General features: G+C 40.4%; 1 protein-coding gene across 3 annotated transcripts in view; it reads right to left on the bottom strand.

The window, feature by feature from the left end:
• The window catches only part of LOC134356779 (contactin-4-like), a 2290679-nt gene that overhangs the window by 917066 nt on the left and 1349977 nt on the right, over window positions 1-23636 (bottom strand). The gene's annotated exons all lie outside the window — the stretch shown is intronic.

Here is a 23636-nt window from a genome sequence, read left to right as displayed (position 1 = left end):
GAGATCAGGGTGGGTTGAACTATGATCATTGAGGCCAGGCTCAGGCTAGCCCTCTTCGACCTCTGAGGTAGACCCACTTACACTCTGCCAGACGATTAACTAGGTGAATGAATTGGTCAATCAGAACTTCTAATCCCTCTGCTGGCTCTCTCAAGGTGAGGGCATCCTTCAGTTCGTCTCAGAGTCCATGGTGGTATAGCGTGCCCAAGACCTCCCTGTTCTAGCCACTCCCTTGGCCCAAGGTCCGAAACTTGATTGCATAGTCGGCCATCCCCCCTGTCAACTCTTCATCAGACGGTCTGAGTTTCAGCTGGTCTGGCAGGGTGATGGAACACCTTCCTCATGGCGGACATGAATTCCTCCAAATCCGAACAAATCTCCGACCTTTGTTCCCAATGTGCGGTGGCCCAGGCCAGGGCTCTTCCAGTCGGAAGAGAGATAACGAAGGCCATCTTTCAACGTTCCAAAGTGAACTCAGATGGCTGTAGTTCAAATACTAATGAACATTGAATGAGGAAACTGTGGCAAGAGTCCGGGTCACTGTTGAATCTCTCTGGGGTTGGAAGATATTCTAGCTCCACAGAGTGACCAACAGGCTCTCCCGAGCAACTCTGGCTTCCCCCTTGTGAAAGTTGACAAACGGCTACCTGGAGGTTGTGTATTTTCAGACTCTGTCTGGACATCTCCTTGCTGTGGCTGGTCACAGAGGACGAAAGGTTCTGATGTCCCTCTAGGTGCATACTGCCTCAGTCGTACTGTGATGAGAATCCTTGACGAGGATGATTTGGACCCAAATACTGGAGCATCTGGGCTTGTGTCTCACGTACACAGCAACAATGCAATATCCATAGTCGACCCCAAACAACAGAGAACCTCACTATGCAATAACAGAACTTAGAACAAATAAGATAGTATTTTTGTAATAAACAATTCTGATTTATTCTGTTTCAAACAAAACTAAAAATCTTTCATATCCTTTGCTGAGCAAATCTGTGCTTTGACAATTACTCTGGTCTTGAACATGGCATTTCTACAACTGAGTATGTCAGCCAACAGTTGCCATCTGTTAGATCTTTAAAATAGTAAGATTACCAAAGCGAAATATTCTTTGTGGAAATATAACTATATTAGGAGTATGAAAATTTAGCTGCTGACAATCTAAACTGTCAACAAAGAATTGTAGAAATGCAGATGATCAGACTACACCTCTGAAGGAATATTAACATCCTGTTTTTTGCTTCTTTCATCACATCTTTGATGAAGAATCAATAGCCAATGGATTAACAACTTTCCTCTGCAAAGTTGTTGCCTAACCTGCTGTATACACATAATAGAAAATGAACATTGCAGCAATTAATATTTTTTAAGACTGAAGGTGACTGCATCATCTCCAAAGTCCTTGAATTTGCTGTTGCTTTCCAAATCCTTGTCTATCTTTATGAGAACCTCATGTTTGACTGCCTCCAATTACATCAGAGCCATGCCACAGAACCAGCTTCTATCAAATCGTTAATGTCTTCCATGTGGCTGAGATAGTAATAAATGTTCTATGTTCATTCTTGGCAGCATTGGATACAAAAACCATATTAATTCCCTTCAATACCTACTGTCCAGTCACATCCTGGGTGGATTCATTCTCACCCAGTTCAATTGATGCCTAACTGTGAGACATAAGGTGAAAACAAAATATCAGCATCTAAACGGACAAGAGTACTATTTTTTAGCACCACTTTTCTCAAACCCATCCATTGCCTTTAAATTATCAGACTGCTTGATTCTCATTCAAAACTGGAGAAGCAGAAAGTATTGAAATCCCAAATTTTGGAAAAAAGAACAAAGCAATTCATCTTCAGTCACCACCACAAAATCCATATGCTGATCATTAATTCTATCTTCATCTCTGGAAATTGCAAGACTAGTCCTGTTTATTCCCAACTTCAGCATACTTGAAACTGCGTAGCTTTGAGAAACAAGAGGACCTTGGTTTACAAGTCCAAAGATCCTCTAAGTTGGCATAAGAGATAGGTAAGGTGGTGATAAAGTCATATTTCTTTACCACCTTCATAAGCAAGAGCACTGAATACAAGTGGAAGGAAGACTTAGCATAATCTTCTGAAATATTGTTCAGGCTGCAGCTGGAATGTTATGCACAGTCCTGACTGTCACATGATAGGAAGGATTTGAGTGCACTGAAGTGAGCGCACAGGAACTTTAACTGAATGTTGCTGGAGATGGGATGTGTCTGTTATAGAAAATACTGGATAAGTGGTTTTGCGTTTCTTGGATCAAAGGAGGCTGAAAAAAGGATCTGACATAGGTACAGAAAATTATGAGAAGCAAAGATAGGATAGAAAGAACAATAACGTTTTCCTATGGTACAACTTCCCAAAACCAGAAGACATGCGGTTTAATGTGAAGAGTAAGAGATTTTGAGGGGAATCTGAGGAAAAGCATTTTTACCAAGAGGTTAGTTAATCTGGAATGTGTTGCCTGAGAAAGTAGTGGAGGTAGGTGCACTCAGAGTATTTAATGAGCTCTTGAATTTCCCAGGAATCCTGGACTGAAGCCCAAAGTGCCAGAGAATGGGATTTGTGCACCCAGGTATTTAATGGTCAGCATGGATATGCTGAGTTAAAAGTACTAATTGTTTGTTGCTTAATTCTATGAGCTGTGTTTTACCTTCTTCATATTGCCCCACTTCATCTTATTTGCTTCTGAAGTCCCTCATTTATGCCCCATTCCCTCAAGTTCTTGCTTCTTCCAATGGATTCCTGAGCTGTCTCTCATACTCTTCCATGTATAATTTTCATCTCCAAAAGCGACAGAGAGACATAAGCTCCAAATTTTACTCCTCAATCCTAGCCCATTCCAACTTTCTTAATTATCTGATATAAGTTTCTTTTCCTGAAATTTTATCTCTATTTTCTCTCTACAGATCTGATGAGTATTTCCAGTATTCTGTTTTATTTCAGATTTCCAGCATTCTCCTATATTTTGTTTTTCTTTTGTCATACTAAGTATTATTCACTTGTTATCCTTTGGTTCTCCAGCTCTTAAGAGAGCAATGCATTAATTTAATAATTACCATTCTTTTTGTCACATTGTTGTACTTCTGCTATTATTATCTCATCCTACATACCATATGTTCTTCTCTAATTCTGGCCACATGAGACTTCTAGTTGTTAACAGCCATTAGTTCTGCCTTCAACTGAATAAGCCTTGGAATTTTGTCCATAATCAGTTTTGTAAATGCTTTTTCCATTACCAAATCTTTGTTCATTAACACCAGTGCTAACTTGCATCTTCCAGTGATTATTTGTGTTCTGTAATTCATGATGTAATTCTGCATTATGTCATTAGGATTTTCAGCTGTGCTCAGATACCTTTAGATGCAAGTTGTCATGGACTTTGTAAAATGCATCTGTTGTAATTGGCTGCAGCACTTGAACAGACTTATAACAATTGTGTATTTTATGTTCCTTATAGTTTTACTGCTTTCTTTTCACCTTCTCAAAACTATCAGTTCTTGAGTTCAGTATCCAAGACATTGTTCACAGTGTTGCTAATTCTGAACAGGAATGAATTCGTCTGGTTTCGTCTAGTACTTTTTCTCATCAATTCTTCCTTCTGAGTTTTATTCTTCTCCTCTTTTATGGTTTTCATAGTTTAAATTTGTTACAGTGTAGCAGACAATTCATCCTATGTATCTACGCCCTCTCTCAGATTATTTCTGTCTATCTCATCCCATTCCTCCACTAATTTCTTTGTAAACAATTCAAACTTCAAATTCAATATATATTATACTGGACAGCATTTTTTTTCAGAACTGTTGCTACCTCTGAAACTTTTTGTGGATATGGTAGACCACTTGAAGCTGAATAAAAATATAACTTCAGACTAGTATTATGTAGGAATTTGGAGAAACAAGAAATTAACTTTTATTGAATATAATGTGTTTAATTGCATAGCAATGCTGACAGTTTGCAATAGTTCAGTTGCATTGCCTGTCATTAATTACCTGTTTAACTCATGAGCTGACAAAAATGCCTTCCTTAATCTTGGTTTCAGTTGTTCTGGAAAATATGTCTCAAATATTGAAATCCTTCTCAGAAATGTTTGTGCTTCATGACAGCAGATTTCATTCTTGTTGTCTTGAACCCAATAATTCTACTTTTGTCTTTGACAAACCCAAGCCTCTGACCAGGCCATTTATCTCTGATTGAATTATTAAATGACACTTGCTTGATATAAAGGGTTGAAAATCTGCATCAGTATCAGTGATGGGTCTAATGAAGTTGAGTGAAGTTATCCCCTCTGGTTCAAGATCCTGATGTTTGAGGGGTTATAGCTGTTCTTGAACCTGGTGGTGAGTCCTGAGACTCTTGTACCTTCTTTCTGATGGCAGCAGCAAGAAGAGTGTATGGCCTTGATGATGGATGCTGTTTTCCTGCAACAGAACTCTGCGTAGATATGCTCAATGGTGCACCGGGTTGTATCAATTACTTTTTGTAGGATTTTCCATTCAAGGGCTTTGGTGTTTCCATATCAGACTATGATGCAGCCAGTTAATATACTCTTCACCACACATCTATAGAAGGTTGTTGAAATTTTAGATGCAATGTTAATTTTACACAAAGCTTCTAAGGAAGTAGAGACGCTTCTGTGCTTTCTTAGTAATGGCACTTATGTGCTGGGTCCAAGACAGATCCTCTGAAATGATAACACTGAGCAATTTAAGGTTGCTGACCTTAAGCACCTCTGATTCCCTGATGAGTACTGGGTCAAAGACATCGAATAAAGTAATTCCTGATGGACCTCAGAATGGGGGCTAAGCTGAAAGTAACTCCTGGAGGATTCCGCTGCTAAGCAAAGCTGTGATGGCCTTTGGGAATTGTCCTGGGCATACTGTCAGAAAATGGATTAAAACTAATTAATCTACAGTAGTGTTCTTTACAACAAATCAGCATACATGCTGACTTCTAATGAGAGCAGCATTATATGACAGTTAGAGTGCAGTGCTATGTGCACAGCATGAGAAGATAGATAAAGAAGAAATCCATAATGGTACAAGTCATAAATTTCGATGAGATATGCTTGTGTCAGGCCTGCACATGCAAGCACCTCCTAGTCTCCACCCAGTTAATAGGATTCACCTATCGCTCATTCCAGACTCATTACCTGCAGCACATTTAACCCCAGTTCTCATCCACAGTCATTGTTCACACAGGTTACAGTTAGAAATGATTTATTTGGGTTTAAATAAGAGAACATAAATTTGGTCCTCCAGTATTGGCAGCATGAGTAGAATTTTGGGAGAACTGCATTTGTAAGATCTTCAGTTTTGAATAGATGGGAAATGAATGGGCACAAAGGCTTGGGTTGTTTAATGTGGACCCTGGTCCCAATGTACCCCTTTCTGTCACTCCTCCATGGTTCTTTCCTTTGCCTGTGTTTGATTTAAGCCTTCAGGAAAATATCAAATTGAAGATTGATTGTATATCAGTGGCACAAATAATTCAGCAATATTTGCAAGGTAGATATGTGGCTTCTTACATACTGTATCTATACAAAACTTTCAAAAGATCCAGTGGTCTTTCGGGTATTTCTGTTTATGTTCCAGGTAACTGTTAAGAAAAGATTGTCAGACCAACTATCAGTATTTTAATAGACTCTTAGATAGGTGCATGGAGCTTAGAAAAATAGAGGGTTATGCGGTAGGGAAATTCTAGGCAGCTTCTAGAGTAGGTTACATGGTCGGCACAACATTGTGGGCCGAAGGGCCTGTAACGGGCTGTAGATTTTCTATATTCTATGTTCTACTCACACCTGAGTTGGTGCTATCATTTTAGCATTGGAATGGGTGGAAGGATTCCCTAAGTATGTATATTTTAGTGGTCTGATTCATTCTCATTTTCCACACCTATTAAGACAGGTATTTTAAATTGTTGCCAGACATTCTTCTTGAGATTGGACAGCATCTGTTGAGGTTGCAGGGACAAAGATTGTGCATCCATTACTCATGTTCCCTGCCTAAAGGAACAAAGTGGCAGACTTTCCAGCCAAGTATCACTTAAAATCAATGATGTAAATGCAGTGGTAGCTGTATATAAAGGGGAGGTGAAAGGCATAATTTAAAAAAGTCTATCTGATCATTGTGGCAAATAAGTTGGGATAAGGAAAAGAAAGATCGGCATTTATATAAAATTCAGAGGATGGTGGGAGTTCAACTGGTAAATGGATATAAAAGGAGAGAAGACATACTTACATATTTACATATTGGATATGCTAGGTTGAATAATTCCTTGCTCAGAATTAATATGTATAATGCAGGCATTTGTAGGGATTGCCCTTGTCAAGAAACGGTGCAGCATATATTGTTTGAATGCAATGACTATGAGGTGCAAAGGAAACATCTAATTTCTAAATTGAGATCTTTGGGACAGAGACAGTTTGACATGTGAAGTTTGTTAGGATATCACTGCCATCGTAATACATCTAAGTGCATATTTAACTACCTGAAAAGCATTAGACATTTTGATATTACTTGAGGTTTTTTGGGGGGAGGGGTGGATTTAGTGTGTATACTTTCTGTCTCTGCTGCACGCTTCATCTCAGTAGGTGGCAGTAATGCACCTTATGTTGGTCTGCCAACTACCATTAAACTTTACAAGAACAGTCTTTGTTCACTCATCAAACCAGCCAGCCTCAACTAGTTGTTCCTAGCCCTCACTCTCCTTGCTTAAAGTTTACCTTATTGCCTGATGTGTTTAGTTTCTGTTCTCTCTTGTTTTGAGGCCCCTCAGGGCTTGTTATTTCGCAATCTATAAGTAAAGTATGCTAAATTATTTCCTCTGCTTTGCTTTTTGAATCAAGTCTCTTTTATGTTTCCTGACAGGATGAGTGAACTGTGGATGAGAACAAGGATTAACTAGGCTGCAGGGGTAAGTGCAGAACGAGTGGCTGGTGAAGTATATTAGCTAGGTGGAGACTGGGAAGTGCCTGCAAGTGCAGGCCTGATAACTTGAAGGTATTTTGGATTTAAACAAAAAAAATCATAATTTTTTGAGGTATTCCAAGTAACAACTCAAGACCATGGGTACTTCTCACGTTAGTGTCAGTGGCTGCATAGAGACTGGACACAGGGGAAGGAAAGAGGGAGATAGAAGGGAAATGATAGAAAGAATGTTGGAAAGTGATAATAGAGAAAAATGAGCAGGATAGAAGGAATAAAGGGCAAAGGGAGAAGAAATTGAAAGTTCTTATCAGGATTATTCTGTTGTTTAGGTACAGAGAGAAAAGATTTGGGGAATATTAAGCAAAAAAAGTAGACAAACTTATGATTTCAGGGTTGTTGTTATTCCTCTCCCCGCCTTGTGGCGAATCGAAAAGCAACCTTGCCTTTTCTTTAGCATTTGTTTGATTTTTATGAGGCTGAGTTGCTAGCTTGACACTCAACCTAGCACGGATGGAAAGCGTGCAAGGCGCCGGCCGGATTCAAACCAGCGACCACTTGCCTCAAAATGCAATGTGGCTGCCACTACACCAGCAGTAAGCAATGATTTCAAGGTCAGGGTACTTAATCTGTTTTGTTGCAAGAATGTTAGGCTTTTCAGTGATGTGATTGGTGGATAGTTTATCTATAATGAAGTAAGAAATTGTATCACAAAGAAGAAAAAAAACATTTGAATGTACAATACATGACAACAAAGCATCTATAAAATATGCAGGGAATTTAAATTTTTTGGGCACTAACAAAGGTAAGCAATGGAGTTGAAACCACTTGAAATTATTTGCTCATCTTGTCAAAGTGCAAGGGCTCAGTGTTACCTTTTCCGATGACAAGACATTCAGGATCGTCGTTTGTATTGTAATTGCCTTCTTTTTCCTGTGCTCTGATTATTTCTGTGTTATTTATGTTGAAACAGAATTTGGAGGTCATAAATGTATTTGAGATTTGATTATCCACATGTATAAAGAAGCTTACATAACTAAATAACTGGAGTGTGCTTGGCAGTGAAAGAGTGGTGTAAGTAGGGGTAGCTGAAATTAAAACCATGAAAATTTGCAATTTGGACTGACTGTCTTGACAAAGTTCAAGGGTCAAAGTAAATTTATTATCAAAATACGTATTTGTCATCATATGTAACCCTGCGGTTCATTTTTTGTGGGCATTCTGAATAAATCTATAGAATAATAACTATCACAGAATCAACGAAAGATCACCCAATTGATTCCGTTAGTAACAGTACTGACAGGATTACTGCCCACTGGGCAATGGGAGATGAATTGTGCAATCAGTCCTGCGGATTTCTGGTTATAAAGGCTTCAGTGAAGCAGTTCATGCAGAAGAAATGACACTCACCAATCATAATGCTTCAGCTATCCACAGATGTTCGTCGGCTTTTCCAGGAGGAGCTTTAGTAAAAAAGGATTTTATAGTGGCACAGCCCACAGTGAAAGGTGATAGTTTTGCTCTTGTTCCTGGTGTAAAATGGTATCTAGTTCCAAGTGGGACCATGAACACAAATTCAGCATGGCATATGAGAAATTCCTAATCGCAATGATTGTTGAAGAGTCCAGCAGCTTCATACTAATTCTGCAACTTTCTAAAACAGTGCAGCACACTCAAATACAAAATATAATCGCTCTCCTTTAAACTAGGAATTAACAACTAACCTTTACAAAATGAAGAATCTTTTATAAATTAAACATGACTGCGAGCAATTTACCCTTTGCAGGTCATGCCTAATCTTGTTGAGTTCCTCTCTAGCTTATGAATGCCTTACTTTAACAGATCAACAGCAGATGCCATTTTACTGGCCCTTCAGTCAGCTCTGGGTCACCTGGACAATGAAGGTACATTCATCAGGATGCTCTTCACTGAGGACAGCTCATCGTTCAATACTATCATCCCCTCAAAACTCATCACTTAGGTCCAGGACCTAAGTCTCAATACCTCCCTGTGCAAATGGACCCTTGATTTCCTTAGCTGCAAACCCCTGTCAGCACAGATTGGCAGCAACACCTCCTCTACACTTACCATCAGCACAGGTGCACCACTAGGCTGTATGCTTAGCCTCTAGCTTTATTCACTTTATACCTATGATTTTGTGGCTGAGTACAGCTCCCATGCTGCATTTAAGTTCGCTGACAACACTACTGTTCTTGGCTGAATCAAAAGTGGTGATGAGTCGGTATATGGGGCAGAGACTGAAAATATGGTTGAATGGTGCTACTACAACAACCTCTCTCTCAATGTCAGCAAAACCAAAGAGTTGATTGTTGACTGCAGGAGGAAGAAGCTGGAGGAGGTGGTTTAACCCGTCCTCTAAGAGGATTGGAGTTGAAAAGAGTCAGTAGCTTTAAATTCCTTGGCATTATTAGATCAGAGGATATGCCAGCATGCAAATGCCATCACAAGAAGGCATGACAGTGTTTCTCCTTTATTAGAAGTTTACATGGGTTCAGCATGACACCTAAAACTTTGAAAACCTTCCATAAATGCATAGTGGAGAGTATCCTGGTATGGAAATACCAATGCCCAGGAATAGAAAAGTCAACAGAAAATGTTGGATACAGCCCAGCCCTCCCCGCCAGTGAATGCATTTATATGCAATACTGCCACAGGAAAGCAGAATCCATCATTAAGATCCCCCGTTATCCAGGACAAGCTCTTTTCTCACTACTATCATTGGTGAGGAGGTACAGAAGCCTATAGGTCCCACACCACCAGTTTCACAAACAGCTATTACCCTACAAGCATCAGGTTCCTGAACCTGGTGTGGATTATTTCACTCACGACAATTCTGATCTGATTCTGCAACCTACAGACCCGCTTTCAAGGACTCTTTTTTCACCATATTATTTCTATTTGCACAGTTTGTCTTGGTTGTTTATCAACCTTTGTTTACGTATAGGTTTTTTGCCCGTAAGTTCTATTGTGTTTCTTGTTTCTCCAGTAAATGCTTGCAAATAAATGTATCTCAAGGCCATGTATGTAACATATGCATACGTTGATACAAAATTTTACTTTGACTTTACTTATAGGCCATGTGACCATAAGATATAGCAGTAGAATTAGGCCAATCGACCAATCGGACTCCATGCTACAGGATTGCTCTGATGTTGTCGACTGGAATGTCTTCCATGATAAGGATATCTCTGAGTTCATGGATGGGGTCATGAGTTTCATCCAGAAGTGCATCGAGGATGTTGTACCCCAGAAATTGGTCAGGGTCTACCCAAAACAGAAACCCTGGATCAATATTTCTGGGAGAGTAGCACTTACCGTGTGACATAGAGCTTACGCTGCCAAATTCAGCAGGAGTCCAAGAAATGCAGCTATGATCTGCACAAAGTCATCAGGGCAGCGAAACAGCAATACAGAGACAAGATTTAGACTCAACTCTCCACCAACAACACACGCAGCTTATGGCAAGGTCTGCACACCATTGCGGACTTCAAAGCTAAACGCAGTGGAGTTTCCTACTCTCTGCCTCTCTCCCAGACAGGCTAAATCTATTTTTACGTTTGATTCAATGTCGCCAATACTGAGCCCCTGAGGAGACCTCCAGCTGATGCGACCTGCAGCTTGGTCATCTCTGAAGCTGAAGTATGCAGTGTTTTGAACTAGTGGACCGGACTGCATCCCAGGGCAAGTACTCAGGATGTGTGCGGCACAACTGGCAGGTGTGTTTACAGACATTTCTCCCTCTACCAGAGTAGAGTGCTTGCCTGCTTCAAAACATCCACCATTGTTCTGGTACCTAAAAAGACCAAGGTAACGTGTCTGAACGACTGGCATCCTGTCACACTCATCTCAATAATAAACAAACAGTTTGAGAGGCTGGTAAAAGACTTCATCTGCTGCATGCTACTACCCTACAATTGGCCTACTGACACAACCGATCGACAGATGCTTAATAACCACAGCTCTACACATCGTCCTTACTCATCTAGAGAAGAGGGATACTTATGTGAGAATGCTGTTCTTGGACTACAGTTCAGCATTCAACACCATAATTCCCTCCAGGCTCAACAAGAAGCTCAGAGACCTCGGCCTTCACCCTGCCTTGTGTAGCTGGATCCTCGACTTCCTGTCAGATCACCAGCAGGTGGTAAGAGTGAACTCCCTCACCTCTGCCCCTCTGACACTTCAACACAGGTGCCCCTCAGGGCTGTGTACTAAGCCCCCTCCTTTACCCTCTGTATACCCATGACTGTGGCACCACCCATCCAGCTCCAATCTGCTAATTACATTTGCTGACAACACTACACTGATTGGCCTAACCTCAAATAATAATGAGGCAGCCTATAGAGAGGAAGTCATCACCCTGACACAGTGGTGTCAAGGACAGAACCTCTCCCTCAACGTCGCAAAAACAGGGGAGCTGGTTGTGGACTACAGGAGGAATGGAGACAGGCTCATCCCTATTGACATCAATGGATCTGGTGTTGAGAGGGTAAACAGCTTTAAGTTCCTCAGCATAAACATCACCAGGGATCTCACGTGGTCTGTACACACCAGCAGTGTGGTGAAAAAGGCACAACAGTGCCTCTTTCAGCTCAGATGGTTGAAGAAGTTTGGTATGGGCCCCCAAATCCTAAGAACTTTTTATAAGGGCACAATTGAGAGCATCCTGACTGGCTGCATCACTGCCTGGTTTGGGGTCTGTACTTCCCTCATTCACAGGATTCTGCAGAGAATGGTGCAGACAGTCCAGCACATTTGTAGATGTGAATTTCCCACTATTCAGGACATTTACAAAGACGGGGCCCGAAGGGTCATTGGGGACCCAAGTCACCCTGACCACAAATTGTTCCAGCTGCTACCATCCGGAAAACGGTACCGCAGCATAAAAGCCAGGACCTACAGGCTCCAGGACAGCTTCTTCCACCAGGCCACCAAACTGCTTAACTCATGCTGACACAACTGTATTTCTATGTTATTTTGATTATCCTGTTGTATATAATATTTATTGTAAATTACTATAAATTGCACATTGCACATTTAGATGGAGATGTAACATAAAGATTTTTACTCCTCATGTATATGAAGGATGTAAATGATAAAGTCAATTGAATTCAATTTCATTTGGCCCATCGAGTCTGCTCCAACATTTCTTCATGGCTGATCCATTTTTCCTCTCAGCACAGTCTCCTCCCTTCTCTCCATATCCCTTTAGGCTCTGACCAAACACAAATCTATTAATCTTTGCCTTAAGTATGCATAAAGTCCTTGCCTTCACAGATGCCTGTCGCAATGAATTCCACAGATACACCACTCTCTGGCTAAAGAAATTCCTTCTTATTTTCATTCTGAAAGGATACCCCCTCCATTCTGAGGTAGTGTCCTCTGGCCCTAGACTCACCCGTAATAGGAAACATCCTTTCCACATTCACTCTACCAAGGTCTTTTTCCATTCGATAGCTTTCAATTAGGTCATCCCTTATTCTTCTGAATTCTAGTGAATACAGGACCAGAGCAATCAAATGCTTTTCATATGACAAGCCATTCAATCCTGGAACCATTTTTGTGAACCTTCTTTGAACCCTCCACAGTGTCAGCTTATCCTTTCTAAGATAAGAGGCCCAAAACTGCTCACAATACTCCAAGTGAGGCCTCACCAGTGCTTTATAAAGTCTCAACATTCTATCCTTGCTTTTATTTTCTATTCCCATTGAAATGAATGCTAACATCACATTTCCCTTTCTTATTATCGACTCAACCTGCAAGTTAACTGTCGGAGAATTCTGCACAAGTCCCTTTGCACCTCAGATTTTTGAATTTTTTTGTCCATTTGGAAAGTAGACAACCCCTTTACTTCTTCTGCCAAAGTGTAGGACCACACATTTCCTGAGACTGTATTCCATCTGTCACTTCTTTGCCCATTCTATTCTGCCTAAGTCCTTCTGTAACTTGTCTACTTGCCCTTCCACCTATCTTTGTATTGTCCACAAACTTTACAACAAAGCCATCAATTCTGTTATCCAAGTCATTGACATATAATATAAAAGGAAGCGGTCCCAACACAGGCCCCTGCAGAACACCACTAGTCATCAGCAGTCAATCAGAAAAGGCTTGCGTTATTCCCACTCTTTGCCTCCTGCCAATCAGCCACTGCTTTGTGCATACTGTTATCTTGAATTGAATTGACTTTATTACTTAACATCTTTCAAATACATGAGGAGTGAAATTCTTTACATTACGTTTCTATCTAAATGTGCAATGTCAGAATCAGGATCAGGTTTGTTATCACCGGCATTGACATGAAATTTGTTAATTTAGCAGCAGTAGTTCAATGCAATACATAATCAAGCAGAGGGAGAAGAAAAAAATAATAAATAAAATAAAACATAAGAATAAATAAACAAGTAAATCAATTATGTATATTGAATAGATTTTTAAAAAATATTCAAAAACAGAAATACTGTATATTAAAAAAATGTGCAATGTGCAACTTGTAGTAATTTATAATAAATTGTCTGTACAACATAGAAGTACAGTTGTATCAGCATGAATTAATCAGTCTGATGGCCTGGTGGAAGACACTGTCCTGGAGCCTTTTGCTCCTGACTTTTCTGTGCAGTACCATTCCTGTCTCCGTTCCTCCTGAAGACCCAACCAGCTCCTTTGTTTTTGTGACATTGAAGGAGAGGTTGTTTTCTTGACACCACTGTGTCAGGGTGATGACTTCTTCTCTGGAGGCTGCTTTGTTATTATTTGAGATTAGGCTAATTAATGTAATATCGTCAGCAAATTTACTTAGCAGATTGAAGCTGTGGGTGATGACCCAATCATGTTTATGCAGAGAGTAAAGGAGGGAGCTTAGGACTAATGTTCCCTCTAATTTTTAGTAGTCAGTGTGCGCAAAAATCTTATGTTGTGCAAATCTTTTTCCTGTGACAAAAGTGTGTGCGCACTGAATGCACACATGGCACATTTTATGTAGGTTTACAAGATATTTGACATAAAACTGCACAGAATAACAACAAAATAACATACATATTTAAATCACTCAGTTATTTTTTCTCTCTCCTGTCTTTGGCATTTACCCATTCTTTGTAAACTCTATATAGGCTAATAGAACTTCCATCCAATTGATAGCTTTTGATTCTCATTAACATATCCAAATGACATTCACCCAAACAGCTTCTCAGCTTTGTGTTGATTCATTAGACTAAAACTTTGCTACAGTCCGCACTAGATGCAAGAAAGTTTCCCCCAATGTTCATCAACTGTGCAAGGTCACAAAACTGTTCACTTTGAAGTACAAATGCCACCATTTGAGCAAAGTTTGAAATCAGTTCGGATTTAATTTTTTCTTGCATGGAAAATTTGAAATCATTAAACTAACTATTACAGTATTTTCAGCTAGAAAATCATGATATTTTAGACATAAGGCAGGTTCATCGCCAAATGTGAAGTCACAATCTGCAATTGCGGAGAAATGAAAAGCTGACCATTCTTGTACCTCATCTTCAGGAAACCTTTCTTCTAAATGAACGCAAAGACTATTTATAAAAGTCAACAGCGAACTTGTATCTACTGTGACATTTTCTTCACGTTGTTGGCTTAGCAAAACTTTATTCAGCTGTCTGGGATTTGAACAGACTTTTCCACATGATCATTAATGTGTTGAACTGAATGTAAAGGCTTATTCATTTTAACAGCTAACAACACACTGTCAATAAAACCTTTCATCTCCTCTGGATTCGCTCTTGCTCATCTGCACTCAACTGTAACATGCGTAGCACTCCTGTAACGGGTAATAACGGGTTTTGTTGCCTGAGCAACAAAATGAGCATCCAAATGAGATTTACTTGCCAAATGATGCTTCAAAAAGTCAAGTTTCCAAATATCATCCCATTTCTTTCCACTAGCAAATTCTCCAGCAACTTTCGCATAACGACAATACAAACAGCTAACTCCAATTTCCGAATCATACGTAAATATTTCTTGCAGCTGAATGTTCATGAACTCATGAGCTTTCGGTGTAGAAGTTTATACTATTTTGTTAAGCCATTCAACTTTAAACAAATTTGCAGTTCTTTTGCGCTTCACAACCTTCACTTCTTTTGAATTCAACATAGTGAATCAATACTTTCTTTCAATATTTGAAAGATCTTTGTAAACTTTACGATATGAACATGGTCCGCCAAAGATGGCTGCTGCCGTGATGCAGCTGTACAAACTGGAACAGGAAAGGTGACGTGATGTATATTAGTGATGTTCATTGTGGTATTTTAAAAACTGACTAACTAGTTAACAGAAACATTTAGCTAAAAGATTATTTTGAATAAGTATAATTATTAATTACTACATTATTTTAGGTAACTAACCTTTTATGCAGGCATTAATTTCCTTTGTACACTGGTTAAAAAACGTATGTGTGCACACATATGCACACAGCTTACAGGGAACATAGCTTAGGACACAGCCTTGAGGAGCATTTGGGCTGAGGGTCAGATGGGCAGAGGTGAGGGACCCTACTCTTGCCACCTGCTGGCGATCTGACAGGAAGTCCAGGATCCAAACTGTTTTATCCATACCGTTATCTTTCCTGTAATACCATGGGCTCCTAATTTGTTAAGCAGCTTTATGTGTGGCACCTTGGCAAAGGCCTTCTGAAAATACAAGTACACAACATCCAACAATTCTCCTTAGTCTATCTTGCTTGTTATTTCTTCAAAGATTTCCAACAGATTTGTCAGACAGGATTTTCTCTTGAGGAAACTATGCTGACTAGGGCCCATCTTATCATGTGCCTGCAAGTAACCCAAAGCCACATTCTTATCAATTGACTCCGACATCTTCCCAACCACAGAGATGAGACTAACTGGCCTATAAGTTCCTTTCTTCTGCCTCTCTCCATTCTTGAAGCGTGGAAGGATACTTGCAATTTTCCAGTCTTCCTGAACCATTCCAGAATCTAGTGAGTCTTGCACAATCTCTTCAGCCACCTCCTTCAGAACCCTGGGGTGTAGACTATTTGTTCTAGGTGACTTATTTACCTCAGACCTTTCAGTTTCCCAAGAACCTTCTCCCTAGTAGTGGCAACTTCACACACTTTTGCCCCCAACATTCTTGAACTTCCGGTATACTTCTTGTCTCTTCCACAGTAAAGACTAATGCAAAATACTTATTCAGTTTGTCCACCACTTCCTTGTCTCCCAATTCTACTTCTCTAGCATTGTTTTGCAGTGGTCCAATATCCACTCTCACCTCTTTTACACTTTATGTATCTGAAGGAACTTTTGATATCCTCTTTAATATTATTGGCTAGCTTACTTTTGTATTCCATCTTTACTTCTTAATGTCATTTTTAGTTGCCTTCTGTTGGTACTTAAAAGCTTCCCTCAGCAAAACTTAGTGGGAGGTTAGAGGGAAGTTTATATTATATGCCCTCTGTTTGGCTTTTATGTTGGCTTTGACTTCTCTTGTCAGCTATGGTGGTGTACAGCTGGCACATACAGTCAATCATATTCAGGCACAGATACCTGATTAAAATATCTCTAACAACCTATTAAAGATTGAAGTACATAAGGTGGATTGCAAAAAGAGCTTTGTATTCACATACGTTATTTGTATTATTTGATTTCTAGGCTGACCCATCAACAGAGCAAATATTACTTTTATTCAGTTTTGTGATCTGGGCATAAATAACCGTTCCTCAATAGATGCTCCACAATGTAGGCATCATTTGGGAGTTCTGGAGGGAATGAATGTTTACTTCTTTCTCATTTTTTCTTATAACATAGAAAGAGGCCATTCAGCCCATCAAGTAGCAGCTATCAGAGCAATCCAATTAATCCCATGCCCCCAACTCTTTCTCTCCAATCTTTCACACACATAAATCTGTCTTACACTGATTCTGCTTCCTCCACCAACTTACCTAATTATATTAGGAATATATTGCAGTAATTTACCAAACATCCCATTCCCTAATACTGTGCGGGTATTGCTGCCGAAGTGTTTGCTAAAGAATTGCAAATGGAATTGAACAATCAAGGATTATTCTCATATTTGACAATGTGATGAATGGCTATTTATGATACTGTTCAAGATGGTTGGGCCACATATATACTGTCCTGAGGAACTCCATTGGCAATGCCTTTGGACTGTTATGATTGACTTTCAACCACCTATGAACGTCTTCCTCTGTCTGAGACTAGACCTCAACTATCGGAACATGTTCCTTTGATTCCCACTGTTTTCAGTATTTTACCAGAGCTCCAGAGCTCCATTTATTTAAACTTTGCCTCATCCCTGGAATTCAACTGATTGATCCAAGGTTGTGATGAGTTTGGGAGCGAATGGGCATCACTGAAAATGTTATTGGTGAGTAAATGTCATTTGATTGCACGATCATCAACTCCTTACTTCACTTTCTCATGACTGAGAGACTAATTCATTGCAAATGAGCCGAGATTGCACTTTTTTCAGAAAGATGCCATTGTTGTAAGTTGACTAGAGTCCATTGTTAGTTCTGGAGCACAATTTTACAGTACTGAATTTGGCTTGTTGCCTTGTGCTGAAACTATTGTTGCATCCATTATTCTCCCCTATCATATTCCTTCCCAAAATTGTCAACTTTGCTATTTATGTCATGGAGATTCAAAAATGTGGAACAAATCTCTTACTCCAGTCTCTGTTGAGATCGTGGTTCAGACTTGGTTGATTTTTTTAAGTTTGTAGGGATGGTTTTGGGGACAGAGAATGGAGTAAGCTGTCACGTTAGAAGATTCACTCTCAAAGCTCCGCAATGTGAATGGGTGACGAAGCACATCCACAGACCGTGCCTCCACTCTGTGCTGAGATGCCATGCAAGCAGAGTGCATGAAGGCCACTCAGTCTGCGTGCCTGGTGTTCGAGGCTGCAGTTCTTCGAAAGTTCTGGGTCCTGTCATTGGCTAGTCCAGGGGTCGACACCAAAGACTGGAGCCGAAGGTCGATCAGAATTTCGGACTTCGATGTCCAATGGCCAAAGTTTGGATACAGAAAGGGATAGTGATGAAGGTGTCAGTATGCCTCTACCTTATATCATTCTGTAAGCGTGACTATACTGGTTGTTGTAGATTAATCTGCTGGTTTCAATTCCACTATAGAACCAATAAGTGGGTATAAGAATTTTGTATGCTCATTTGGTTGCAATTTATTTAGACTTATTCAAATATATTGTCTTTGTTATTGCTGCTGGGTACATTCTATTTTCTTTTTAATGGCTTAAGTGGAGATGATTTGTCTGATACTTCAAAGGATACCAACAGTAAAATGGAATCAAGGATCAGCCACATCAGATAGATATACCAGTTCTGCTTCCTCGAAGATATTTACTTGGTAATTAAGTCTTACTACAGCAGCTTTTCTATTGCTACCTCACTAATGACCTGGACTGAATTTCTTTAATTACCTTTCCAACATTTGAACAGATAAGCTCCATAGTTAGCTCATAATTCAAGTTAGTACCTTACAAATTACAGTCTAGAGTAATGTATCACAGAAACAAGTCCTTCAGACCATCCTGTTTGAGGCAACCAGAAAACACCAGTTTATATGAATGCTACACTCATCCTTTCTTGTATTCTCCCCTCATTTCATCTGCTTATCTGGACACATGGGGCAATTTACTGTGGCCAACTAACCTACCAATACACATAATATTGGGATGTGAAGAAAATGGGGGCACCCAGAGAAACCTCATGTGGTCACAGGAAGAACGTGCAAATTCCATACCGAAGGCACTGGACATAAGGAATGAACCTGGGTAGCTGGAGATGTAAGGCACCATTCTACTATTCAGCACCCATACTGCCAAATGAATTTCACAAGTTGCCTCTACAAGATAGATGGATGAAGTCTACATAATGCACACAACATGTTACATTATGATAATTATAATTTGTTTCCAGAGAAAGGCTAAGTAGATGTAACAGTTCTTGGGGATACAGAGACTTGCGTGGTGGTGGTAGTGATGTTATTGATATTGAGGTTGCAAGCAGAGGATATTCAGTACCAGCAACTCAATAGCAATATTCTTGTATGAAGGAAGGTGGCTAGAACAGTACGTGGAATAAAGGAAGTGGAGACTGGCGCACTGAAGAAACATATTATTTGTTTGTCAACTTAAATTCCGCACAAGGAGCAGATAAGCTGTACACCCTTACTTGAACTCAAAACCACAAAAGGAAGATAAAAATGCACCAACTTTTTTTTCCTCAAACTACAAGCATGTAATTTCAGCCCTACATTGCCAATTATACTCCTTAGTGAATTGGTGCTTGTTGAGGTAGGACACACTAACTCACACTACATCTCTGTAACCTTCAATATTTTGAGATATAGGCACGTGGAATTAAGAACATACAATGGCATCAGAATAGTAATAATTACCTTGGATGTATGCTGTATGAATTGGAGTTAAACTAGGTTCTGGAACAGAAATAAAGACCATGGTGGAAAGATTAGATTGAGAGGGAGGCATAAAAAACAATAAATTAAAAAAAGTGATTTGTTCAAAATCTCTAACTTGGTGCCAGAGTGTGAATAAGCACATTAGTTTCTTCCCATTTTGAGCTAAAATATTTAATTGGCATTGCACTGACTATCATTTAACATGATGCATATGCTCATAATAATGAAACTTCATCTTCTGTGGAAATTCTAATGGGCAATTAATATGAAATCCAACAAATTCTTATAATTACTGGAAAGCTAAGGGCAAAATGCCTTTAATATAAAGCATGCTGTTCAGCAGCATATACCGATGAGCCAGTTCAGTAAATGTTCAATCTGTAAGGGATCGTCTAAACTCAAATCTCCTTGGGTGACAAGTGAGGGTCAGGAGCATTTTTTCTTCAAATGCAAGAACTGATCAAATATTCTGTGAAGTAAACACACCAAAGGTGAATGTTACAAATGCTGATCAACAAAGAGGTTTACTCCCTCCACAAAATTTCGACATTTAATGAATACACCACCACTTCTCTCTGTCATCTGGTATTTCCCCTTGCTACATAGGTGGTACAAAACCTTTTCAAACACCTCCTTCTGCAAAATGGTCCAGGAACCAAAGCAGCTCTGCCAGCAGAAACAAAGAGTCACTTGCATCTCCTCCAACGTTGTCTGTTGCATTCAGTGCTCACAATGTAACCTGCTCTAGATTGGTGAAACCAGGCATTGACTAGGCAACCATTTTCCTGAGCAGCTGTACTCTAGCCACAATGGCCACCTTGAGCTTCCTGATTCATATAACTTCAACTCCTTTTCCCACTTCCACATGGACCCATCTGTTCTCAGCCTTCTGTCTCGCTAAGGTGAGGCCGAACAAGAACAGTACTTCATATTCTGCCTGGATAGTCTGCAACTAAATATTCTCATTTTGTCTTACAACATAAAATCAAGTCACTTGGCCATTGTTTCTATGCTGGCTCACAGAACAATGAAATCGATTCCATTCCTCTAGTTATAACTTATTCTCTCTCACGTGTCCATCAATTCCACCTTGATTTCCTGCACTAGGAGCAATTTACAGCAACTAGTTAGCTTAACAATCAGCACATCTTTGAGATGTTTAAAGAAACCCAAGCACCTGGGGAAACTCAATAGTGACAGGAATAACACGTAAATTCAATGCAGAACTTCTGATTTAAGATGGTGCTGCCGAACATGTGCTGTTCAAAAGACAAGAAATTTGACTAAAACCATTTCTAATGACACCTTTTCTGAAGTAAATTGTGGTAAACTATCACTGCAAAAAATCAAGAGGCAAGCAGACACGAAGCTGTTTCAAAGGATGGGCCATGCTGGTGCATTGCAAAGCCGAGGCTCAGTGTGTTCAAGCCATGGCTGTAGACGGAGTCAGTATCACGGTTGGAGTTGGAACAAGTGATTTGCAGAGGAGTTGATGCAGAAGAGTTTCGATGCCCATCCACAATTTGGTGATATCGACAACGGCTTCGGGCTGTGCGGCCCACGTGGGTCGTTACGCTGGGATCCAGGTCCAAGAGCGAGATACTACCCAGTGCTTGGACAATTTAAATGATGGTCCAGATGGACTGGAAAGTCTGAGTGTCGGGACAGGAGGTGAGGGCCAGAATGTTTTGGAGAGGCTGTGAACTCTCTAGTGGCTGTTGTTTCTGTGAATTTTACAGCGTTTTTGCCCCACTAAGATGATGAACGAAAACCAAGGCTTGGGCCTACTCCAGCTGCTCTGGGGAGTATATCTAAGGACTCAGTCTGGTTTGGGATGCAGTCATTTGCTCCTATTGTTTACATGATGTTTTTCCCTCTTCCTCAGCACTGTGGTTATGGTCTTTTTTTAAAAATTGGCTTCTTCAAGTTTCTTGCTTTGTGGCTGTCTGTAAGCAACCAAGTCTCAAGGTGTATAACATCCATTCCTTGATAATAAATGTACCTTGAATTGAAAACATCTGGAGATCAGCACTGAATCTGGGTTGTTGGAGCTAGAAGATTGCAGCATATCTCTTTTGCCATCAGGCCACCAATTCTTATGTTCCACTGAGGGGATTTCTGGATAAGGTAGTGAGAGTAAAATGTATAGATTCATCGTTCAAAGACCTTTTCTGAAGGGACTGACAAGATTTGTTAAATTAGCTGTTCTCATATCTACTTTGCTTGTGATCTTGTGGAACTGAGATTGATTTTAAGACTGATGTTCAAGCAAAATGCAGCTTTCAAGTATAAAAATATGACCAGATGATTTAAGTCAACTGGATGAGTAAGCTGACGTATTTAGAAAATTCAGTCATTTAAAAGATTCAGGGAAGAGAAGAAAAATGGAAATAAGAATTAACACATATTTAAAGTGATAGGTTGTTCAATTCTTTTTTGTAAAGGAGGATTGCACAATCACTTTTAAAGAGTAGAGTTCAGAAAATGTGACTGCAGAAGGCAAGGTCGATGAATGTCAAAGTAATAAGCATTTTATTTCCCTCTAAAGATTATAACATGACACATTGAGTAATATCATTGCAATGGATAGCACATTTGCTCTGCTAGTAAAGCCATTGCCCTTCAATATCAGATGCCAGCATTTAGTCCTGACCTCAGTTACTGTCTATGTAACGTCTGCATGTCCTTTGCAGGTTTCTTCCAGGTATCCTGATTTCTTCCTGCATCCCACATAAATGCCGGTCAGTAGCTTAATTGTCTATTGCAAATTACCCCTCATGTGGGCAATCCATGGAATAGAAACATAAAAACATAGAAAACCTACAGCACAATACAGGCCCTTCGGCCTACAAAGTTGTGCTGAACATGTCCCTACTTTAGAAATTAATAGGCTTACCTGTAGCCCTCTATTTTTCTAAGCTCCATATACCTATCCAAAAGCCTCTTAAAAGACCCTATCGTATCCTCCTCCACCACCGTTGCCAGCAGCCCATTCCACGCACTCACCACTCTCTGAGTAAAAAACTTACCCCTGACATCTCCTCTGTACCTACTCCCCAGCACCTTAAACTTGTGTCCTCTTGTGGCAACCATTTCAGCCTTGGGAAAAAGCTTCTGACTATCCACAAGATCAATGCCTCTCATCATCTTATACACTTCTAACAGGTCACATCTCATCCTCCATTGCTCCAAGGAGAAAAGGCCGAGTTTACTCAATCTATTCTCATAAGGCATGCTCCCCAATCCAGGCAACATCCTTGTAAATCTCCTCTGCACCCTTTCTATGGCATCCACATCCTTCCTGTAGTGAGGTGACCAGAACTGAGCACAGTACTTCAAGTGGGGTCTGACCAGGGTCCTATATATCACCCACTGTCCCCCACTTTTCCTTTGCTACATCAACGACTGCATTGGCGCTGCTTCCTGCACACATGCTGAGCTCGTTCACTTCATTAACTTTGCCTCCAACTTTCACCCTGCCCTCAAGTTTACCTGGTCCATTTCCGACACCTCCCTCCCTTTTCTAGATCTTTCTGTCTCTATCTCTGGAGACAGCTTATCTACTGATGTTTACTATAAGCCTACTGACTCTCACAGCTATCTGGATTATTCATCTTCTCACCCTGTCTCTTGCAAAAATGCCATCCCCTTCTCGCAATTCCTCCGTCTCCGCCACATCTGCTCTCAGGATGAGGCTTTTCATTCCAGGAAGAGGGAGATGTCCTCCTTTTTTAAAGAAAGGGGCTTCCCTTCCTCCACCATCAGCTCTGCTCTCAAACGCATCTCCCCCATTTTACGCACATCTGCTCTCACACCATCCTCCCGCCACCCCACTAGGAATAGGGTTCCACTTGTCCTCACCTACCACCCCACCTGCCTCCGGGTCCAACATATTATTCTCCGTAACTTCCGCCACTTCCAACGGGATCCCACCACTAAGCACATCTTTCCATTCCCCCCCCCCTGCTTTCCGCAGGGATCTCTCCCTATGCGACTCCCTTGTCCATTTGTCCCCCCCTATCCCTCCCCACCGATCTCCCTCCTGGCACTTATCCTTGTAAGCAGAACAAGTGCTACACATGCCCTTACACTTCCTCCCTTACCACCATTCAAGGCCCCAGACAGTCCTTCCAGGTGAGGTGACACTTCACCTGTGAGTCGGCTGGGGTGATATACTGCGTCTGGTGCTCCCGATGTGGCCTTCTATATATTGGCGAGACCCG

The sequence above is a fragment of the Mobula hypostoma genome, chromosome 15 (genome assembly GCF_963921235.1).
Source record: "Mobula hypostoma chromosome 15, sMobHyp1.1, whole genome shotgun sequence".
In the NCBI taxonomy this organism is placed as follows: Eukaryota; Metazoa; Chordata; class Chondrichthyes; order Myliobatiformes; family Myliobatidae; genus Mobula; species Mobula hypostoma.
This window is presented reverse-complemented; position numbering and strand designations above follow the sequence as displayed.